This window comes from Rhinopithecus bieti, unplaced genomic scaffold (genome assembly GCF_001698545.2).
Source record: "Rhinopithecus bieti isolate Rb0 unplaced genomic scaffold, ASM169854v2 scaffold_42745, whole genome shotgun sequence".
Lineage (NCBI taxonomy): Eukaryota > Metazoa > Chordata > Mammalia > Primates > Cercopithecidae > Rhinopithecus > Rhinopithecus bieti.
The window spans coordinates 946,083-970,571 of record NW_016819184.1 but is presented as its reverse complement, the minus strand read 5'-3'; positions in this window follow the sequence as shown (position 1 = coordinate 970,571).

Here is a 24,489-nt window from a genome sequence, read left to right as displayed (position 1 = left end):
TCCAGGGTCCCCAGCACAGCAGGAGGCTGTTGGCATTGACATCACTCTCCAGCATGGCTGGAGGGCTGCAATTTGGTGGGGCCAGCCCAGGTCCCTTGGAAGATGCTTTATCAAAGGATTTAACTAGAAGAACTAAAATTCAGTTTTAATACCAAATAGAAAGCAAAACAGAGGAATGAGGACAGAAATAAAGCCAAAGCATATTAGTGATGATAACAACTGTGACTGACTCCAACTTTTCTATTAAAAATTTGCATATCAGTACACATAACTTATACACAGTTTGGCCTTGCTTGGACACATACATTCAACCAAATTGTAAAAATATTTTTAAAGAGTCAGACAGTCAAATGCTAACCAAAAGAAAGCCAATGGGGCACTATCAAAAGTTGAGAAAGTAGGATTCAAGTCAGGAATATTTAAACAGGACAAAGAAGTATATATTTTATATTGATGATAATTAAAATAGCCTGAGAAGGAATAGTAGTCATCGTCCCATATACAGTAAGCAATGTAAATCAAATTGTATCAAGGAAAAATAATTTTAAGTAAAATATGAATTAATGAAACCATGGTCATAGAGGGAAGATTTAATTTACTTTCTTCAGCATTGGAAAATCAAATAGACAACAAATGTGAGCCTGTAGAGGATATAATTAACAAAATTAATAAGTTCAATCACATACAAACACCAATACATGGGCAAATATAAAGCTAGAGTTAGTGCATTATAACTAGTATGTGTGTGTACATGTATGAGCATATATAAGCATGTATATGCACTATTACAACTATTATGTGTATGTACAGGTATGAACACATATAAGCATGTTTGTGCTTATACACAACATGCACACATTTGTAGGCAGCAAATAAAGATTCTACCTTTCATCATATGTCCACTAAAATAAGTGCAAATCATTTACTTCTGGACGTGAAGATCCAATATGATACAGATGTCAAATTTCAGTCCCAATGAAAATCCCAGTAGAATTTCATTAAACTTGAAAACGATCATTCTAAAAATTATCTGGAAGACGAAATTATACAGAACGATGCCAGGATACTCACTCTTTCAATTTCATTNNNTTTTTTTTTTTTTTTTTTTTTTTTTTGAGATTGATTCTTGCTCTTGTCACCCAGGCTGGAGTTCAACGGCATGATCTCAGCTCACCGCAACCTCTGCCTCCTGGGTTCAAGTAATACTCCTGCCTCAGCCTCCTGAGTAGCTGGGATTACAGGCATCTGCCACCACGCCTGGCTAAATGTTGTATTTTAGTAGAGGCAGGGTTTCACCATATTGGCCAGCCTGGTCTCGAACTCATGACCTCATGATCCTCCCACCTAGGCCTCCTAAAATGCTTGCATTACATGTGTGAGCCACTGTGCCCGGCCTTATTCTATTTTATAGTTATCAGTTATTAATAAATGCAACAAATTTAAGTGAGGAAATAAAACCTTTAGACAAACATTTTATTCAAACATAGTGATTTTAAAATGATTATTATTGGTGCTGTCCTCCCCATAGCAATTCCGCTGCCTCTAGGACCCCAAGGAAGTCAAGTTGATTGCATGTGGTGAACTGTTTTCTCGGTTAGATTATACTAACTGTGCCCTACACCAAATGTCCCAATGCTGGTTGGTGGAAAGTGATATAGTAAAACACACAGAGTGATTAACCACAAGGATCAGATGGATTCAGGACAGAAGCTATACTCTACCTTTACTCTTTCTGATTTCACCATTGCTGAGCTTGGGTTACTGACAATGTCTTTCAGCAAAGCAGCAAAGTGGGTTGAGTTCTCAGATAATGTTTATTTTATCAACATGGTTTTGTTGCTTTCATTAAAATGGACTGGATTTTCCCAGTGGTAAAACAGCAATCCTGGGAGAGTAAAGGAGCCCATTTTGCAGGTGCAGGTGTTTGTGGCAAGCTCTGCAGAGATCTCGTCTTGTGCTGGCACCGTCATTGAACTGTTGGAAAGAGGGTGCACCAGACTCACACTCCAGGGTCCCCAGCACAGCAGGAGGCTGTTGGCATTGACATCACTCTCCAGCATGGCTGGAGGGCTGCAATTTGGTGGGGCCAGCCCAGGTCCCTTGGAAGATGCTTTATCAAAGGATTTAACTAGAAGAACTAAAATTCAGTTTTAATACCAAATAGAAAGCAAAACAGAGGAATGAGGACAGAAATAAAGCCAAAGCATATTAGTGATGATAACAACTGTGACTGACTCCAACTTTTCTATTAAAAATTTGCATATCAGTACACATAACTTATACACAGTTTGGCCTTGCTTGGACACATACATTCAACCAAATTGTAAAATATTTTAAAGAGTCAGACAGTCAAATGCTAACCAAAAGAAAGCCAATGGGGCACTATCAAAAGTTGAGAAAGTAGGATTCAAGTCAGGAATATTTAAACAGGACAAAGAAGTATATATTTTATATTGATGATAATTAAAATAGCCTGAGAAGGAATAGTAGTCATCGTCCCATATACAGTAAGCAATGTAAATCAAATTGTATCAAGGAAAATAATTTTAAGTAAAATATGAATTAATGAAACCATGGTCATAGAGGGAAGATTTAATTTACTTTCTTCAGCATTGGAAAATCAAATAGACAACAAATGTGAGCCTGTAGAGGATATAATTAACAAAATTAATAAGTTCAATCACATACAAACACCAATACATGGGCAAATATAAAGCTAGAGTTAGTGCATTATAACTAGTATGTGTGTGTACATGTATGAGCATATATAAGCATGTATATGCACTATTACAACTATTATGTGTATGTACAGGTATGAACACATATAAGCATGTTTGTGCTTATACACAACATGCACACATTTGTAGGCAGCAAATAAAGATTCTACCTTTCATCATATGTCCACTAAAATAAGTGCAAATCATTTACTTCTGGACGTGAAGATCCAATATGATACAGATGTCAAATTTCAGTCCCAATGAAAATCCCAGTAGAATTTCATTAAACTTGAAAACGATCATTCTAAAAATTATCTGGAAGACGAAATTATACAGAACGATGCCAGGATACTCACTCTTTCAATTTCATTTCAAGACTGTCTTGGAGGTTCTTGCCCATGCAGTTGGAGGAACAGCCAAAGAAAAGCTGGAAGATTAATTAGAAAGGAAGAAATAACACTGTCATTTTTGAAAATGATAAAATAAAATCACAAATAAACAATTGTGTATATCAATAGCCCAAATGGATTTTCAGATTAATTAATGAATTAAGAAGTGACTTTAAAACTTCTCTAGGGACAAAGTTAATAAGCATACGTCCTCTTTCATATAGTCATATACAGCAAAAAATGAAAAATGTAAAGTATCTTTATCAATATTATTAAAAATATCAGATATATAGGAATAAATATTGCACATACTATGGACAACACATCTACATAGGAAACTATAAAACCAATTAAGTTAAAAGCGATGTAAGTAATGAAGACATAAACCATGCATGTGAATTGGATGATACAATAGCATAACAATGTTAACTCCCCTAAGCTGATCAGTGGCTTTTGAATGGGAATACACTAGATCTAAAGAGGATCTAATTATAAAGCTGATTTAAACGTTCGTATAAAAATCCAAAGTGCCAAGAACAGCTGTGGTCACCTTAAAAGAAAAGAACAAGTATGAAGAATTGCTTTGTAAGAAATTAAAGCTTATTATAAGGTTATATTAATTAAGACAGTGTGTGTTAGCAAAGGGATGTTCAAAGAGACCAACAGTACTGAATTTAAGGGTGTGAATCCAACATATACATGTATGGCAATTGACTTAGGACAAAGGTGGAATTGTAAAACAATGGGGAAAAGGATAGACTTTCAAAAACAATGCTGGGAAAATTAGATATCCATATGAAAAAAATATTGGATTATTTTATATGCAAAACTCTAGTCCAAGAGATTACAGACTGAAGTGTGAAAGGCAAAAGAATACCCTGTTTAGAAGACATTGTAGACAAACATCTTCCTGATTTAAAGGTAGAAAAATATTTCTTAAAAAGAACACACAAAGTAGCCATAAAGGAATTGGCTGACACATTTGAATGCCTTAAAAAAGAGCATCTTTTTATCCATAGATACCATCAAGTACATGAACAAACAAGCCACGAAACAAAAGAAGGAAGACGTTTTCAATTCACATGCCAACAAAAAGCACAAACCCGGAGTACGTAAAAAATCTCTAGAAAACCACATGAAAAGGTTGGACAACTCCATTTAAAATGGGCAAAAGACATGAACAAACACTTCACAAATGTGAATCCAAATGGCCAGTAAGTGTATAAAAAGTGCTCAAGTCAGCAGAGAAATGTAAATTCAAGCCTCAAGAAATGCTGTCATATTCACTTGAAAGGCTAAAATGAAAAAGATAATGAATATCAAGTAGTGGTGAAAATGGAGTTCAATGGAAATTATATTTTAAACCTTTATGCCACACGAGGATTAACACCCTTAACACACAAACATGTATATGTGTTGAGTTTTTAGAAGATGCCAAGACTCAAGGAGACAGCCAGAGTATTTACAAAAAAGTAAAGAGTATACAAATGGATATTGGTAATGAAGAAGTTTCCATCTTGCAAGTACTCCAATGTATACCCTGCTGGTGGGAGTGTAAATGTGCCTGATACACTGGAAATGTGTGGCATGACCGTCAATATGAAACATGTGCATACATGGTGAAGCTGGCACCATACACTCTGAAGCATGGTGCACAGAGACTCACGTGCCCTGGAAGACAAATACAGGAATCCACAGCAGCATATTCAGAAGAGTCCTAAACAGGAAGCAATCCAAGTCTGCAGCAACAGCAGAACAGATACATATATTGTAGGATATTAATGTTAGAGAATTTCGCAATGAAAATGATTGAAATTAAGTTATACATAACAATGTAAACAAGTTTTCAAAACAAAACATTTAATGAAAGAAGCCAGATACAAAAGAACGTTTTCTTTCTTTCTTTCTTTCTTTCTTTCTTTCTTTCTTTCTTTCTTTCTTTCTTTCTTTCTTTCTTTCTTTCTTTCTTTCTTTTTATTTTGAGACAGAGTCTCGCTCTGTTGCCCAGGCTGGAGAGCAATGGTGCGGTCTCCGCTCACTGCAACCTCCGCCTCCTGGGTTCAAGAGATTCTCCTGCCTCAGCTTCCTAAGTAGCTGGGATTACAGGCACCCACCACCACACCCAGCTAATTTTTGTATTTTTAGTAGAGATAGAGTTTCACCATGTTGGCCAGGCTGGTCTCGAACTGCTAACCTCGTGATCCGCCCGCCTCAGCCTCCCAAAGTGCTGGGATTAGAGGCGTGAGCCACCGCACCCGGCCAAGAATGTTAAGTTCTTTCATATAAAGTCCATTTATATTAAATGCAAAAGTGTACAAAATTCCATGACCGTGTTTCATTATCTGTACTTGGCTGCAGTTATGCTGAGAGTCAGTGTGGTAGCCCCTGCCTGGAGGCAGTGAGTTGAGGCTGGGGTCAGGCTAGGCAGCTCGGGGCCTTCAGTGTTCTGTCTCTTGACTGCGGTGGTAATTACATGGGTGTTTATTCTTAAATAATTTGTTGAGTTCTGCATTTATGTTTTATGTGTTTTGAATACACGCATTATATTTCTTAATAAAATGTTCTAAGAAAATGAGAATTTTTAGAAAAGAATATATTTGTCAAAATAAGCGTAATAAGCAAGTTCTATATATGAACATGCATAATCCAACCATAATCATTGAAACAGTGTCCAGGAGCCAGTGCACAGAGCGAGTCACTTTACACCTGTGCCTGAGACATGCAAAGCACTTAAAATATGATAGAGGCATCTTTTTAAATCTATGAGCAATGGATAGGTTGATTATTTAATACATGGTGCCAGGATAAATAGTGCTAGCTAAATAGGAAAAAACTATTGAACCTAAATACTTCTCTCATATCATATAGGACAACAAGCACTAGATGAAGTAATAAGTTCTTTACAAAAATCAAGTAATCAGCAATATTATTTTACCTTTGGGTGTATGGGTAAAGGAGGGAATTCTAAGTAAAAACAAAACCTTGGTGAGAGTGTTAATAAGTCAAAATGACCATTTACGGTTTTAAGACTTCTGATGTCTAAAACTTCCAATGCAAAAATTAAAAAGCATGTGTCAAACTGGGAAATTATATCTTAAACCTTTATGCCACACAAGGATTAACACCCTTAATACACAAACATGTGTATGTGTTGAGTTTTTAGAAGATGCCAAGACTCAAGGAGACAGCCAGAGTATTTACAAAAAAGTAAAGAGTATACAAATGGATGTTGGTAACGAAAACGTTTCCATCTTGCAAGTACTCAAATAGTTAAAACTTAGAACAAGATGATCCCATTGTCACCTATCAAATTGTCAGGGATTTTTAAGTACCGACAAGGACACAGTTGGGTAGAATTTTCATCCTGCTGATGGCCTGTCCATCAGGGAAAAGTGACTGGCCAATGAGTATCAAGAACCATCAATCCATTTCTTCCTTTTTACCCAGTACTTCTCCTCCTTGAAGCCTATTCCAGGGAAATAATAAGAAATACGGACAAAGATTAATGCATAAACTCATGGCTTGCTGTGTTATTTGTAATAGCATATATTGGCTCTAGCCTAAGGTCTGGCACTAGAGCAGGTCCTGACCCATCCCCCAGTGCTCCATGCTGCACCAACGGAATCCCGTTCCTAAACAACTTGTGACACCGTGGGGAAGCTCATGCATGAAATGAAGGTGGGGGGCAGATTCAGGTTTTGGGGAACCTGAGGACTATACAACTTGTGTGGCTTTTAAGAGAGAGAATAAAATGCCCCAGTACAGGATGGAGCCATAGGTAGGGGCCCTGAAGTTTAAGCTTCATGTGCTTCTTAGAAATATTACTCAATTATGAAGCACGCTTTACAATTATACAAAAATACATGTGTAATAGAAAAGGCACTGAAGCAAAGGGGAGACATAGGAGCTTCTTGATGAAATAATGGTCAGTACTTTTCTTCTTTATACGATTCATTAATTTAAAGAAAAACACATTTTAAGTAAGGAAACAACGTGGAGAGGGAGACGGAAATAGAAAACTCTAGGCAGCAAAGAGAGACTGAGCAAAGGCAGGGAGACTTGGGTTTGTTCCAGCGGCAGGAGTCTAACATGTGGGTAAAGCCAGAGGCGGAGTCAAGGGCTGATGGGGAGAGGCAGGGCCAGGTCCACGGAGTCCCCCCAGGCCCCCATGGAAAGCCTTAAACAGGGAAACACTCTACTCCCCCAGCCCATGTGTGCTCTTTCCATCACTAGAGATTTGGGCTGTTTTAAAGGAAGAAAGTTAGTGGAGTGTTTCACCCTAAGAACTAGGCCTGCAATATACCTTGTAAGATATTAGTTGTCAGACTGTCTGTTCCAAGGACTCCTTGAATGCAGAAATATTTTTCAGCTGGACAAGTCCATAGAAGGTGTTCGTCTTGAAGCTGGCAAGAGAGGAAAAAGTCCAGTTCATGTGGGATTGTCCAAGCGAACCTGGGTGGGATTCAGGATGGGGAAGGGGCTCTGAGCTATGTAGGAGGAGAGCAGGAGGGCCCGGGTTCGGGGAAGGGAGATCCTCAATGCAACACGCAGACCTCCCACCATGGCCAGGGACCACCGGCTGGCGCAAGGGATCTTCCCCTCCTGTCCAAGTGCTCCCGGCCATGTCTGCCCTGATAGTCACTCTTGAAGGTGGAAGGGGAAGAAAGGAAGGCTCATCAAACACTCAGTGAGCAGAGAAGGTGAAGCCGTCCACTGGAAGCAGTGCACATATCCCAGCTGGCTGCAGGACTCAATCAGTCATCTGGAGACGAGATCACGTGAAGATCTGAGCCTGCCAACTCGGGCATGGAGGAAAGGGGTGGAGAGGAAGGGAGGCCTCTTAGCAAAGGTGGCTCTTGCTTGAGAAAGCATGGAGGCCCTCCTTTTCTTATTTAGAAACCAAAAGATCATCCATTGTCCATAAGGTTTTCCAACCCTAAAATCCTAAAATTGTCCAAGAAGCCTTTCACAGGTACCCATCCACTTTCATCTCAGGGTCAATTTTTGGTCACATGAGATACCTACAGGAGACTTAGGTAATAATAAGAGGCGGGTGAACAGGAACCATTTTCAGGAAAATAAATTGTTCTCCCCATCACTCACCCCAATGAAATCTCATTATTTTACTCCCCATAAGCTTTACTATTCAAAAGGTAAAATAGAAAAAAAATTAATTTTATTAGCAAAATTTACTAGATTAATACGACTGAGAACTCCGCATAAAATGTTAGCATTAAATATTAAAATATATTAATAAAATACTAGATTAAGAAGCCTAATATTTAATACAACACATTCATTGGGGGAATTGCATCAGTTTAAGCATAAAAGAGAAAAGAGAAGATTCTAGTGACCTTTACAAAGCACAATGGCCATGGCCACCAGCTGGAGGCTGGGCTCATCAGAAAGCAGAGAAGGATCTCCAGCAATCAGGCTCCGGCAGACGCAGGCAGAAGGTCTCCTTGAAGGACTGCTTACCAAGCCAGGGGCAGAGTGAGGAAGTGAGCAAGGAACGGTTACGTCCCAGGAACTAGTAGCAGCAGGAAGCTGTTGCCAACCTGGGCCTGGAAAAGACATGGACAGTAGTGCCAGCCCAGTGAGGGCTTTGGCCACTGAGAAGGGCTTTAGGGAATGCACGATAGGATGCTGTCCCCACCCAGTCCACAGCCTCTCAAGAAAGGCACCAGGAGAGTCCACACCTTGATGTCTCTCTTTCTTTAGAGCTCCTACCAGCTCCTCCCATGGCCCACATCCTCTGGAAGCCAGAGGGCAAGAGAGGCCAGGATGCCAGCCCCACAGAGACAAAGCAGGGTGGGCGGATGTGGGGAAGGCACCAGCTGGGTGTGGGGGGGCACCCTCCCGCCCTACAGTGCCCCATTTCACTTTTCCACCGATGACAAATAGATCCTCTTTGCGTTTACCAGTGTTTCATGCAGATTACCTACATCAGAGTGAGAGGCAGCTGGAAGAAGAGCAATGCACTGAGAAACCTCTAGAAAGAGACACCAGTGCTGGAACAGGAGGAACCTCAAGTGCAGGTCAGTGCAGTGTGGGTCAGCTGCAAATTTGCCTTAGCCACTGCACCATCTGCCAGTCTCTGTCCACCCTGCCCTCCTATGGAAAGCAGAGGAAGGGCCCTCAGTGCTATGCACAAGGAGAAGGTTGAAGCCATGTCCTGGTGATGGTCTAATATCTGGTGGCCTTTGGGAAGGCCATTTCTGCTAGGTGTGTGACCTCATCTGAGAAATACAGGCATAGGTGGGTGACTTCTAAGGCCCCTTCTACTCTTTGTTCTTCGTTCCATGATGTACACAGGCAATAATGCAGCTCCATGGACACATGCAGTGTGTATGTCTTCAACTTTGGTGATTCTCAACCAGGGACTGGTTTGCTCCACATCTCCAACCTGTGGGTCATTAGGCAATGTTTGGAAACACATTTAATTGTCCTAACTGGGTAGCCCAGGGTTGCTACTAAATATCTTGCAATGCCCATAACAGCAAGTGACATTGGAAGAATAAATAAGATGAGTTGAAACTCAGGTCAGGGAACTTAAGAGTAGCTGCAACTCAGACATCAGTGACATAAACAAACAATACAAGGATAGATGAAAGAATGAAAGGATGAATGGAGGGATGGAGGGATGGACGGATGGACGGACGGATGGATGGATGGACAGATGGATGGATGAATGGACAGATGGATGGATGGATGGGTGGGTGGATGGATGGATGGATGGATGGATGGATGGATGGATGGATGGATAGAGGAAAGGATGGCTGGCTAGCTGCTGGGCCTAGCGAAGTGCCAGGCAAAAGAAGATCTTTAAATATTTGTCTACTGGTGAATAATGTACCATAGCATTTTATCTGTTGTTAAAAAAGTTCTATGGCTAAGATTGCCTCTCTATATTTTTTCATATGTAAGTGCATCCTTCTTTAGGAGATCCCACAGGATGAAGAATCTTACAAACGTGTACTTTCCAAGTGTTTTTGTTTTACGAAAGGACTCACCATTGGCAATTCATTCTCTAACTCTCAAATCTATTGGAAGCATAGTCAATTTACGACATTGTTTTCTTCACTAGAAACATGTCCATAGCATAAAGTGAGATACACTTGATTGAGTTTATGCAGTTGAACTACAAAGCTTAATTGAACTCTTGGATAACCCAATGAAAGACAGTAAAATGATTTTTTTAAGTTGGATTTGAATTCAAAATGTATTAAATATGAAAGCTTGCCATGATTTTTAAAAAGTATATTTTTTAAAAATGCACTTTAAATATGTTTATCTGTAGGAGATATAGTAAAATGTGCAGTGATTGAACAAATATTTCAGATGACATCCTAAGTATTTTTGTGGCTTTAATAACAAAATAAAGAATCACATACCTTGAAGGTTATGTCATCCACAAACATTGCTTCATAGGCTAAATATCACAGTTAGCTTTTAACACATTTGCCCTTGGTACAAAAAACCAATCATGTATGTTTTAATGCTGCCAGCCCAACCTTTATGGCAGATATGAAAAATTGTATTTAAATTAGAAATGCTAAAATTAATATTTATTGACTCGGTGTTTCATTATCATTAGAAATTAGTTTGTTCTTGGGTAAACAGTTTATAGCAAGATATAAATATGTTCCATTGACCTATTAACTGGCCCAATATATTACGGAGTTATTGACGGCAGCAGTAAAATTTACTAACAGCCATTAAACCTTGTAACATACTTGATAGGCCTCTGTCCCTGGAATAGCAGGATTAGGGGTGAGTATTTTTGTAGGATAATCTGCTGCTGATATTAAATTCTTCCAAGATTTTAATATATTGTCTAAGTTTATGAGTCATAAAATAAACCTAGAGCTTACAAAAATTTACATGACAATATTATTTTTTTAAAAAGGGCATGTAAATTTTAGTACAGTACAAATGATGATATAAACCACTAGAACACATTAAAAAAGTTCCCCAAACTGCATTAAAAGAGTATTTAGGGTCTTATTTCAGCACACAAAGCCCACAGACTGGCCGGGTAGGCCAGTAGGCAGAGAGGATTTCTGATCATTACTGTGGCGCATTTCCAACCAAGCAAATCCACAGAAGAAACAGAGTCGGCATCCAGACTGGGTGACGAGATACACACCGGGCCCAGTACATGTGATCAGATGTTTTTGGGAGGGCCAGACCCAAAGTTTGCAACTGTCCGGATGCAAACTTTCCAGAGATCAGTATCAGAGCATCAGCATCAGAGCGCTGTCTGAGGCTTGGGCTTTTTGCTTGAACCACGTGGAGAATGGCCCTTGGTAAGCTCCATGGAGCTCAGCAAAGCTTCTCCTCCAGATGTCATCTGCCTGTCCTCAGCTGCCAAGCAGCAGACCAGTGGATGCTTATGTTGATGCCTCAGCTGTCGTGCCTCTGGGCAACCACAGACAAAGGCATTTCCCCAGGCCTCCAGCCTGAGAAACTCCCCAAAGTCCATTACTGCTGTTGCCCCTGCAAAGTCAAAGCCAAGGTCCCCTCTGGTCCTGCATCACCTGTACTACCTTAGGGTGTATATCAGTGTCCTGGGTCTGCCATAGCAAAATGCACAAGCTAAGTGGCTTAAAACAGCAGAAATTTATTCCCCAACAGTTCTGGAGGCCAGAAGTTCAAAATCAAAGTACTGGCAGGTTTGTGCTCTCTCTGAAGACTCTAGAGTACGAGTGGTTCCTCTGTCTTCCACCTTGGCTTTCTTGTTTGTGGCTGTGCCGTTGCAATCTCTGCCTCCACCTTCATAGCGCCATCTCCTCTTCTATCTGTGTCAGATCTCTCTTTGTCTTTCTTCTATAACAATACTTGTTATTGGAATTAGGGTCCATCTAGATAATCCAGTATGGTTAATTTTACATGCTAATTTAGCTGGGACCCAGTACCCAGATCTCTAGTCAAACATTAGTCTAGATGTCACTGTGTAGGTATTTGTGATGGTAATTTCATGTGTCAACTGGACTGGGCTAACAGATGCCCAGATAGTTGCTAAAAGATTATTTCTTGGCTGGGCATGGTGGCTCATGCCTGTAATCCCAGCACTTTGGGAGGCCAAGGTGGGTGGATCACCTGAGATCAGGAGTTTGAGACCAGCCTGACCAACATGGAGGAACCCCATCTCTACTAAAAATACAAAAAATTAGCCAGGCGTGGGGGCGCATGCCTGTAATCCCAGCTACTCAAGAGGCTGAGGCAGGAGAATCACTTGAACCCGGGAGGTGGAGGTTGTGGTGAGCCGAGATAGTGCCATTGCACTCCAGCCTGGGCAACAAGAATGAAACTCTGTTTCAAAAAAAAAAGAAAAGAAAAGAAAAAGAAGACTTGGTGAATTGACTGAAGCAGATGGTCCTTCCCAGTGTTGTGGGGAGGGAATCATCCAATCCACTGAGGCACAAATAAAACAAAATGGTGGCAGAAGGGCAGATTCTTTCTTTGCTTGACCTGAGCATACATGTCCTCTTGTGCTTGGATATCAGCACTCCTGGTTCTTAGGCTTTTTGGACGCAGGCTTGGAGTTACACCAACATCCCGCCCCTGAATTCTCCAACCTTTGACTAAATTACATCAGCTTTCTTGATTTTCCAGCTTGCAGATGGCAGATTGTGAGGCTTGGTCTCCATAACCCCTTAAGCCAACTCCTATAATAAATCTCCTCTTATCTCTTTTATCCATCTATATCTTGGTTGTTCTGTTTCTCTGGAGAACCCTAATGCCTACAATAATCTGCCTCAAGTTAACTAATGTAATCACATCTGCAAAGACCCCTTTCCCAAAGAGGATGGCATTCACACTTCCAGGAATATGAATAAGGAAGTCTTTTTTTGGAGGCTACCATTCAACCCACCAAAAGTGCAATGCACATGTGTAGCTGGGGTGAAGCTGTGGCAAGTCATGGAAGCCTCGAGTCATCCTGGAAAGATCTGTTTCTATGTATCTTATTTTATACCCATGTCACCAGTGACTTTGGGACACGCGAAGACGTCACAGCTGAATAGAAGTTCAATACCACTGGTGTATAGCAATGATTTTTAACAGAACTGTGGGAATAAGGCTGAAAGGGATCCAGTGGCACCCCATCTCCACTAAAACTACAAAAATAAGGCTGAAAGGGATCCACCTGGGCAAGTGACCAAGCATCCCTTCTGGAAGGCACAGGTCTTTGCTTCCTTCAGTGTAAAGTAGTAACAGCTACCTTAGATCAGTCCTTAGATCCAGCTACCTGTGATCTGCAGGGGATCACATCCCCTCTGGGAAGCAGTGTGGTCTGGCCTGCAGGGACTGGATTTAAGCCTCAGGCCAGTTCTAGGATGCAGCCACATGGAGCCTAAGTAGATGGTACCTAGATGACAAGCTTCTAACAGGATGGGGGAAACAATACCTGGGCATCTGCTGCAGGGTCTAGTACAAGTACGGGGTCAGGTGTTTGCTGAATAAGTGGGTAAACTCTCTAAAGTACAGAAAGAAAAAGAATAGTGGAAAGCATCGTCAAGTCCATACAGAACCTTGAAATGTTTCCCAGCATGCACAAGATCTCAAAAGCACAGAGGTGAGGGAGACTGGGTCATTGTGCTAAAGGAGCCTAGAACATAAGTGGAGAAGCATAGTTAAAACATACAACACTTACGTAGTATACATGGACGTGTAAAACACATTTGAAAGACTGGGTGCAACAGCTCAAGTCTGTAATACTGGCACTTTGGGAGGCCAAGGCTGGCAGATCACGAGGTCAAGAGACTGAGACCATCCTGACCAACATGGTGAAACCCTGTCTCTACTAAAACTACAAAAATTAGCTGGGTGTGGTGGTGCATGCCTGTAGTCCCAGCTACTCGGGAGGCTGAGGCAGGAGAATCACTTGAACCCGGGAGGAAGAGGTTGAGTGAGGCAATATCGCACCACTGCACTCCAGCCTGGTGACAGAGGGAGACTCCATCTAATAAAAAAAAAGTTTGTAAAATTAAATATATATATGTGTGTGTGTGTGTGTGTGTGTGTGCGCGCATGTATGTGCTAGGTTTATAGATGGCATTTTAGTGTGCATGGGCATTGTGGCCGGCAGAATGCTGACTCTCCCAAAGCTATGAGGCCTTAATCTCTGGATCCTAGGAATGTTACTTTACGTGGCAAAGATTTAGGAGCCGTGATTAAGTTAAGGATCTTGAGATGGGGGATTATCCTGGATTATCTGGATGGGCCATAAATGCAACCACAAAGGTCTGGAGAAGAGGGGGCAGCAGGAGCTCTGAGATGGACAGGAGAGGAGGAGTCCCTGTGAGGTCAGAGGCAGAGACGAGAGTGATGCGGCCATAACCTGAGGAACACCAGAGCCACGAGGACCTGGGAGAGGCAAGGAAGGATCCTCCCCTAGAGCCTTCAGAGGGAGCACGACCCTGCTGGCATCTGGATTTCAGCCCAGTGACACTGTTGTCATAATTCTGGTCTCCAGAACTTGACAGAATATTTTCCTGTGTTTTAAAATTACCCAGTTTGTTGTAATTTGTCACAGCAGCTGTAGGAAATGAATACACACACACACACGCCCCACACATATATGCACATAGACACTTAAACACACACACACATGCGCATCAATATATACATACACATGCACATAGATAGCATAGTATCCCACATAATTGCCACACAGGCCATACATGGAATACACATATGCCCCAATATACACACATGCAATACACATCTGAACCCATGCACATGCACACATATAGCAACGCATACAACCCGTGCACCCACGCTGCCCCAAACTACATATAGCACATATGCACACTGCCATCAACACTGAATATACTATAAAAAAAAAAAAAAAAAAAAAAAAAAAAAAAAAAAAAAAAAAAAAAAAAAAAAAAAATAAAAAAAAAAAAAAAAAAAAAACACTTGGAATTAGGGTCCATCCTAAATAATCCGGATGGTTGATTTTATCTGCCTAATTTAGGTGGAATGGTGGCACACACATATACATACATATACACACACATGCACACAGACATCCATATACACACGTGCACATGCACATGTATATCTGTGTGTGTATGTCTGAGTATTTCTTTATGTTACTTTCTTTCAGGGTTTCCTCCCAAGGGTGAAGAGAACTCAGCAGTGAGCCTCTGTGGAGGAGGGGGCATTTAAGCTGGGTCTCCTCCACTCAGCAGAGGGAATTCAGGAGCAAAAGTGCCAAGGAGGGTGCTAGCTTGGCTCTGCAGGAACTGGGGACATGTGACAGGAGTCTTTCTCCAATAGCGTGCCCATAGCCACTGTCCATCCTGAGGTAAGAGGTGATGTGACCAGGCACCTCACCGGTCCCCCAGCTATAGGCCCCATGAGGTTACCCCAGCCTCTGTCTTCAGGGACCGGAGCACCTTTCACCCCAGGCAGGCTTCTTGGGGGTGGTGACATTTGGGTCTAGCTATCGACTCTATGGCTTTCACTCTCCTTGGCAATGATCTTGGCATAGGACTCTGAGATATTTATTGCCAAAATGGAAAAGCTGCTTTGATTAGGTCATGAGCATCTTTGGTTTTGCCTCAAATTGGCATTCACAGTTCCAGGAATTTGAATAAGAAAGTATTTTTTTGGAGGCTACCATTCAACCCACCAAAAGTGCAATGCACATGTGTAGCTGGGGTGAAGCTGTGACAAGTCATGGAAGCCTCGAGTCATCCTGGAAATATCTGTTTCTATGTATCTTATTTTATACCCATGTCACCAGTGACTTTGGGACACGTGACGATGTCACAGTTGAATAGAAGTTCAATACCACTGGCGTATAGCAATGATTCTTAACAGAACTGTGAGAATAAGGCTGCCAAATATCCCTGCCTTTTTCTTCCTTTGGCTACCAAAAGTTGCCGGAGCAAATGCTCTTCTGCTGTGTTCACTTTCACCCTTTGGGAACTGGAATGTACTGAATTGTTTTGGCCCCGGGACTCAGCAAGGTTAGGGTGAAAGTGGTGACAACAGGGCCTTGGCTTGTCCCTGCAAGCAGGAGGTCAAGATCAAAGCCATCGCCCCTCTAGATCTCCTAAAGCTCTTTGCACATGGAGGATTTGCACCCCATACTGGTCTATTATGAGACTCATACTGGTCTATTTAAATCAATGGATGGATTTGTTCCATGTTTCTCCTGCTGCCAGTCGAGCTCACTATAGACCATGGTCAGCTTCCCCAGAATTGGATTTAGACCTTCAATTACAAATTCCTCCAGTCTGGGTTATTTTCTGATCTTAAAAAGAATTCCCAGCTGAGAATCAGTCAGGGTCCTGGCAGGAAACAGATGGCACTCTCTGACAGAATAATCCAAGCATAGTTTATTTACCAAGGACTTAACTACAGGGGTGCAGAGGCAATAGGGGACATTGCCAGGGCTTCCTACAATGGAATTATTTCCACCCTGGGCCCAAAGGGACAAGGAGAGGGGATGGTGGCCAGAACTGGGGAGGGGTGGAGCAGGGCAGGACAGACTCACCTTGAGGGGAGCACGAATGGCCTGTCGGGGAATACAGCCAGCCCAATGCTATCTATTTCTGCCCCATCTCCCCAAAATAATGTCTAGCTACTTAAAGACAGAAAACAGCACAGAAAAAGATAATGATGACAAAGCCAGCAGGAGGAAGGACATGTTTTGGTGAAGAAGATGATGTAGATTCTGTCATCTGCCATCAGATTGGAAATTGAGCTTTGGAGAAAGCTCCACAAAAACAAAAAGGATAACACAATGGTTTATACATCCTTCCCCTTGAAAGAGTCAGGACACCTTCTTATTTCCCGTGAGGAGCCTTTAAAAGAAGACATTGAGAAAAAAGTTGTTGCTGTCAGGAGCAACTAGTTGCAATGAATCCACAGTGCTGTCTTATGCCTGTGCTTTACCTTTCATACTGGCTGGAGTATTGATTCTGAAACACAGCTCAGTAAAGGTGAAATATACAAATTTTTCTTTGGCTCCCAGATTGTTGGGTAGAATTTACCCTAAGGACAAGCTATCTAACCACGTCACTGCTGTGTTTCTTATTAGATATCATCTTGCTCCTACTGGCTTTGGCTAGGAAGTTGTATTGGTCAGGGTTCTCCAGAGAAACAGAACCAATAGGGTATGTATATATGTACAGAGAGAGAAAAAGAGATGTTTATAATAAGAAATTGGCTCACATAATTATGGGTTCAAATGTGCAGTGTTGACCAGCAGACCAGAGACCCAGTAGGGCCAACAGTGGGGATGCAGTTCCAGTCTGAGGGCAATCTGCTAGAGAATTCCCTCTTGCTTAGGGAGGCCAGTCTTTGTGCTCTATCCAGGCCTGTGAGTGATTGGATGAAGCCCACCCACACTGGAAAAGGAAACCTGCTTTACTCAATGTTCACTAAATTACATGTTAATCTCGTCCAAAAACACTGTCAACATTGACACATACAGTTAGTCATCAGAGAAGTAGAGCTGACATTTCAGGTGTATACCAGGATACACCTGTTGTGCTGCTCTTATGGACAATTGTGAGAATTCAGACAGAGCCACATCCTTTGGAAGCCAGAAGAAGAAATGGTGTGGGTGGCAATCTAACATGAAATCTAAGTAGCAGGACGTTATCTCTGGCCCTTTTCTCCCGGAGATGGCTTACAGCCATCTCTAACTTTGGTCACTGCCACACTGAGGCAGCACTCTCCTGGCCACCAGTTTGCCCCACTTGGCTCAGCAGCCCTGGAACAGTACTCTCTCTAGCCACCAGTTTGCACAGATGCTCTGGAGACCTGGTCCCATTAAAATCTTCCCTGGATCTTTAAGTCATAGCAACATGACCAATAAGAAGCAGGTCAGATAATATTCCAGAAGAGTTGTCACTGTTATCACCAACCCAGACAACTCACACCCTAACCCACAGCCATTAAGGTGAGCAACACAAGCAGATGAATTTCTCGTACTTCTCACTTAATTTATTCAAGCGTCAACTTCAGTAAAAGATTGTGACATAGCAAAAGGACTTTCCTGAAACCTTTAAATACTGTGGTTTTTAGGGTTCTACAGACTGATGGAGTCTATGAAATGGGTGAAAAGCATCAAGGCTGACTGAATCCGCCTGGAGACCAGTAGCCTTAGAACTTTGCGTCTTCTTCTCTGCTCTCAGGGGACCCCAAAGACCCCAGGCCTGGGCATCATGAGGACAGGAAGGTGAGGTCTGCGCAGCACCAAGTCAATAAGCGTGTTGGTGGTTTCTTGGTGAATGTTGGCTGTGGAGAATGAATCCAAATCACTTAGGTCAAAAGATGACGAATTCCAAACACCTTTGCTCTTTGCCTGTTTTAATGGTGGCCATGCTTTGCTCTCAAACAGGGCTCAGAAGAAGAGTGCCAACAAGTTTCTCCACAGAGGAGCACTGGCTGGCATCCCTGTAATACGCGGTTTGTAGAGAATGAAAGCAGCTTTGGTTTTCTTTTGTACGAGTGCACCCAGTTACCGGCGTGACACTATGGTTTCCTCGCTCGGCTTTGAAATATAGTAAACTCACAAAAGCTACTGTCGAGTTCAGAACAAACACAGGGGGTATGTTTAGTTATTTGTTTTTGTAGTAAAATAAAATATTTATTATACGCAGACACCTACTGTGAACAGAGGGGGAGGCCACTGTGTTTTATCTTGCCGGTGTCATGTTTGACTTCCATTAGGGATGGATTATAGACCTGTGGGTTTTCATGAATTCAGAAAGTCCACTTTGAACACTGATTTCAAAGCCTACAGGGGGTGTGAGGAATGTGAGAATGCAGCTTTGGAGGAAGGAACCTGTTGCATCGAGCAAGCACCTTGTGTTTGATAAGGCAGAATGGAGGTTCCCTGGGAGAGAGAGAGGCCAGGACGCTTTTCCCTTAATAAGATGACTTTAAAGGAAGCTTTCCTATTGTTTCCTCCACACTTTCCTCAAGGTGTACACAATTAATTCAGTCTTGGAATCCTGAGAAAATAACCACTGTACCAGTCCGCTAAGCCTTCTCCGTCTCTCTAACTTATCACAGGGAATCTGAAAGTATTCTAAATCATCAGGGGCTCCTGGCTTCATGCTTCCATGTTCACTGGGCTGGCTTCCCACTCTGGCACGTGTGCAGGAGCCCACACCCACACTTCAGGTTTTGCACCTACAGAGAAGGGGCCAAAATAAAGAGGATGGCCACCCTTGGCATGCATCTAGAGTTCAATCATGCCCAGACCCAATTCTGAGTTCCGCACCTAAAAAGACTTTGACAGAAAGGAGTGTCTCTGAGGGAGGGTGTCTTTGATGAGAGAGGGTAGGTGACCAGCCCCCAGAGGCAAAACGAAAAGAACCCAGGACATTTATTGTGGAGAAGGAAAGAGTTGGGCTAAATCCTGTTGACACCTTCAAGAATGTGAAAGTCTATCTTCTCATGGAAGAAAGCCTGAGTTTGGACGGTGGGTGAGGATTTCACAGAGTTGGCTTTTGGGGTCATCAGAAAGAAAGTTCTAACAGCCTTCTCAGGAAACCAGGAGCTATGCATTATTGCAAGATTGGGATTCCTTGGTGGAGCAGATGTAGAAGGCAGGAGGGTTGGGTTAACAAGTGGAGCAGCCACAGGACCAGACGATTCCCTGGTCCAGCAGTGGAGAAGTCATCTCCAAGGCAACTTTATGGAAAAAAAAGGAATGTATTCAAATGGAATGTATGAAAATATGCAGAGGGACTCCTCTGCTCACATCAGCCTTCCAAGAAGACAGAGGAACTCTCTGGTCCTCACCTGAACTAGAACCAAGGGACACATCTTGTGTTTCTTTTCGCTCTGGTGAGATGTCCATGACTGGATCCACTCACAACTGGACACTGCTGTGATGATCCTAACATGCATCCTCCCTTCACCCCTGGAGACGAAGACCCAGAGAGCATGACCCAGACCAGATAATTGTGCTTTTTCTAAGCAATACAAACCACCTGAATAAGAATACAGATCTACTTCAAGTTATATTTCATAATTTTTTCCCCACATTCAGGGGCAATAAGAAGAATCAACAACTGTGAGTCAGGAGTCTGGCTGGGGAGAAAGGCTCCAGTCTGGGCTTAGCATTGACTGTGTAAGTGGTTTTCAAGCCACTTAGTGCCAATGGTTCTTTGTGCCAACAAGAATGTTCTGTTAGATGCTTAATCTCAATGTTAGGAAAAGCAATCTCTTAAGGTTTTAGGATGCAGTCACTTCGTTATTTTCTTCCTTTTGCTCCCCCCTGTTCTTTGTCATGCAGATTCAGGAAACCTGGCCTCTGCCTCAGGATACCTCTATGTTTGGAAGCCCCCCGCCCCCACTCTGCCATTCTGGCGGTAGTGAAGAGTGAGAACTTCTGCCCTACGCTGAGTGTTTGGGGAGCTGTGCTGGGTCACAGTCTGTCATTCCACACTTTGGGGCTTTTCACACTTGGGCATCCTTAATCACCAAGTCAGGAGGAAAACGGGCCTGTGAAACGTCCACTTGACCAAGACCCCCTTCCATCACGGGTTTCCCAGAGGCGGAGGATGCGATTTGCAGGCAGCCCCAGTGGTTAGCTTACAGCCTGGCCTGTAGGGGGAAATCAATGCATCTTTGTTCCTTTGAGCTATATTGCCAGAGCGTGTCAGGCATGTTTGAGCTTGCTAATGTGAGACCTTGTGCTCATGTTTACCTTTTTAATTTTTACATTTCTTAGGCTTTAATGCTAGCTCTTATTTGTTTATTCAGGCATTCAACAAACACTAATTGAGCACAAGCAAGACAAGAACTCTCAGCTCCTCCAATTCAATACAATTCAGGTGTGAGTGTGGCTGTGTCTTCACTGCTTGCCTGCAGGAATCCTGGCTGCCTGGGATCCAGGAAGCCTGTTTCCAAAACCTTACTCTCCAGTCCTGAGCCTGGCCAATACATGTCCATCTCCTGCCTTACTTGCACCCACCTGGCACCAGAGTGCCCATCAGTTGTGTTCTAATGCATCACCTTTCCTGTTACCCCTCAGCTACTGCCCAGGCATGAGGTCTCAGCACACTTGACTACATCACAGCAGGGTGCTTGGCTGTGCACCCAGCAAATGTGCCCAAAGGGTAGTTCCCTAGCAAGTCAACTGTCTGTGCATCTTGTGAAATGTTTGCTCCTGGCTCCTGATTCTTCTGGAATCCTTTTCTGGATGCTGTGGATTACCTAGCAGCCAGGCTTGGCATGGGTTCTGGAGCAGGAATCCCTGAGGCAGATTAATTATGGACTTCTGAGCAGGGGATACTGATATCGTTGATATCCAGGAACAGTTTATGTGTGGCTTCCAACCAAGCTGCAGCTAGCTTATAAGAAAAAGCAAGATTATCACCGAAGAGAGTCATGAGACTGTGGGTCTGCAAGTCGGCCCGTTGTCTGGATCACTGCCCAGCCTCAGTGATATCTGGACTGTGGCCCCAGAGCAGCTTGGGAAATCACCATGTGGAAATTGCTGGAACAACCATAGCCACTCTGAAACCTTCACACTTGACCCTTAGGATACTTGGACCAGCTTCTGAAAGGCTGTCCATTTGCAAAGCTAAAAGGAAGGAGAAAGAGAAGAAAGGCATGGCCTGCTCCCGGGGATGAGAGCTCATCTTCACTCTCCAAGGCCATGTGGAAGTCACTTGGGCACAAAGTGATCACTCTACTCCCTTCCACCTTTCCTTGCTCCTTCTCTTTCTAATCTGCTCTCTTTTCTTCCTAAAGCACATCATGAAAACCTGCTGCATTTGCATCGAGACCCTCTTACTGACAGACTTGCTTCTGCCGTGATAGTAGAAGCAGCATTATAAGAAAACATTTAACAGCAGATTCTTTCAGATTCGCAGAGAGATGCACACAGTGCTGTTCACTCTTCTGAGAAAAGCTTGAGAAGAACTCGAACTTTGCTAAAACCCCAATAGTTTGCCCCTATGTGCTGTAGGAAGTTGCAATATCATCAATGGAAAGTTGAATTTCCTGGTTTTCCTTATTCACGCATCAAATACATGCTATAATAATGTACTCCATAAGAGTGTCTTAGAATGTTTTTAAAAGTATTTGGGGGATCTGTTTTTTTCTTGATGAAAGAGCTATCTAAAATGGTGTTCTTGGTGAGGCACAGTGGCACACACTTGTAATCCCAGCACATTGAGAGAATAATATGGGAGGCTCAACATCATTTGAGCCCAGGAATTTGAGACCAGATTGGGCAACATAACCCAGGGAGGATCATTTGAGCCCAGGTTGGTCTCAAATTTCTGGGCTCAAATGATCCTCCTGGCCATAGACCCCATCTATAAATAAATAAATAAATAAATAAGTGATTAAATAAATAAAACGGTATTCTTTCTGTGTTTGGTAATAGCTAGGTCCCTGAAGCATTAAATTTATGAATCAAGCTCAGAAACTTCTGGAAGTTAAGAGTCAAAGTTCCCATGGCAACCTTCTTTGTTTTAGTACACAAACGTACGATGACAACACTTTTATTGCCTGATTCCATAATACTAGATAACAAGAAGCACATCCTGGTTAATATTTTAGAGAAATGACTAACTGCATGAAGAGAGAGAGAGAAAAATGTATGGGCACCTCATCTGACCCGGACAAGCTGAGCATCAGAGGTTCTGCCGCAAGGAGCAAAGAGATATCCAACCTGGGACTTTGGGCTTTTCATGCCTTCACCCAAGGACATTTCCTCTATGTTGTTAGACCCGGCTGTGGGCAGCAGCCTATAAATCTGAGGTCCTGGCCAGGCCTGCCTCAGTTGCTGACCTAAATAGGGTCCTATCTACAAAGATCATTTAACTTGTACAAAATGCTTCCTTGCAGACCTAGTCCCATCTGCTGAGTCCCAACCTCTAATTGCATGTGGCTCTTCCCATGACTGGTCTTCTTGGCTGGATGTGTTGGGGCACATTGATGCAGACCATATCATTTCTCAGACCCACAGTGACCTGTCACAGCCCATCTGACCACCTATTCCTGGGATTAAGTAGACAACTTGTAGTGACAGGCACACAACTGGTTCAGCAGCCCATACTTCCCCAGTGGCTGTCCTCAGCCCCTGCCTCCACTTCCGAGTTGGGGCTCACACATCTTTCTAGAGCACCCCTCCAGGAGGCTGCAGAATCCCAACACAAGGAAGGGGCACCCTGCTGGAGCAGCTATGTTGACTAAACCATTGGAGAAAAAATCATCTTATATTGAAACGAAGACATTATGTCAATCAGATTTAAAGTGTGCATGATATTTCACAACAAAGTGCAAGATTTTCATTCAGCAAATATTAACCAAGTTCTTGCAACAGACTGGGTACTGTTTTAGGCCTCATAGCTAAAATGCATCAAGCACACACTCTGTCCCTAGCCATTGTCTTGAGCATTATGTGATATTCACTTAATCTTCACAAGATTAGGAGTTAGAGGCCTTTTTCAATCTCCCATGTGACAAGTGACAAAACTGAGGTAGAGCCACTTCAAGTTCCTTGTCTAAGGTCACTCAATTAGAAGTGGCCTGGGTTGGACAGATCATCATCTCCAGTGTCTGGGTGCTAAACTTGGGGTATACTGCCTCAAACCTCAGAGAAAATGTGACACTTCTTTTATTTTTTTGCCATAATTCCCAAATTTCAATAGCAATGTCAAATCTGTCAGCCTCAACATCTTCATTAAAGGGCTTACTCTGAGCTGATCTCATCAGACACTGTCTTGCACTGCTCTCCCAAGCACAACGTCCCTTAGCCCCACCAAACTCCTTGTTGAGTGTGGGGAAGTCAGTGCTTTCTGGCATCTCTGAGGCTTTGCCATTCTGTTCTCATTCTACCTGATCCGTACCTACCTTACTGTGAATCTTTCTCGGCTTGCTCCTATGATCTGCCAGAGTCAGGGGCTCCTGAAGCACCCACATAGCCATCAATTCATCTATCTGTGGCGGCAACAGCCATCTGCCCAGGTCCTTATCATCTGCTCATTGCCTGTCTCCAGCCCAGGCTCTGAGCTCTTTAAAAGAGCAAGTGTGTGTGGTTTGCTGTTGCAGCCTCAACTACTGAGGCCAACCTCAGTATTCAGTGGGGGTGGGAGGACAGAGTGAACAGTTAAGGGATTTGCTGGATGTTTCATTTTGAAATGTTGAGAAATTACAAGAATGCCAACTTGAGGATGCCTGTAGCTTCTCCAACACAGGAACTTCAAACACCCGTGCTTAGGAAAATGAAGGAGAAATTTGGTCTATGTCTCGGGACACTGCAAAACCCAGTGGCCAACGGATAGCTAGGTCCTAGTTGTTCAAAATATGAATAGGGTGGCCACCCTGAAATAAGCCAGTAACAAGGAGGTCTTGGGGTATCTGCTGTGGAACCCCTCACCTGTGGG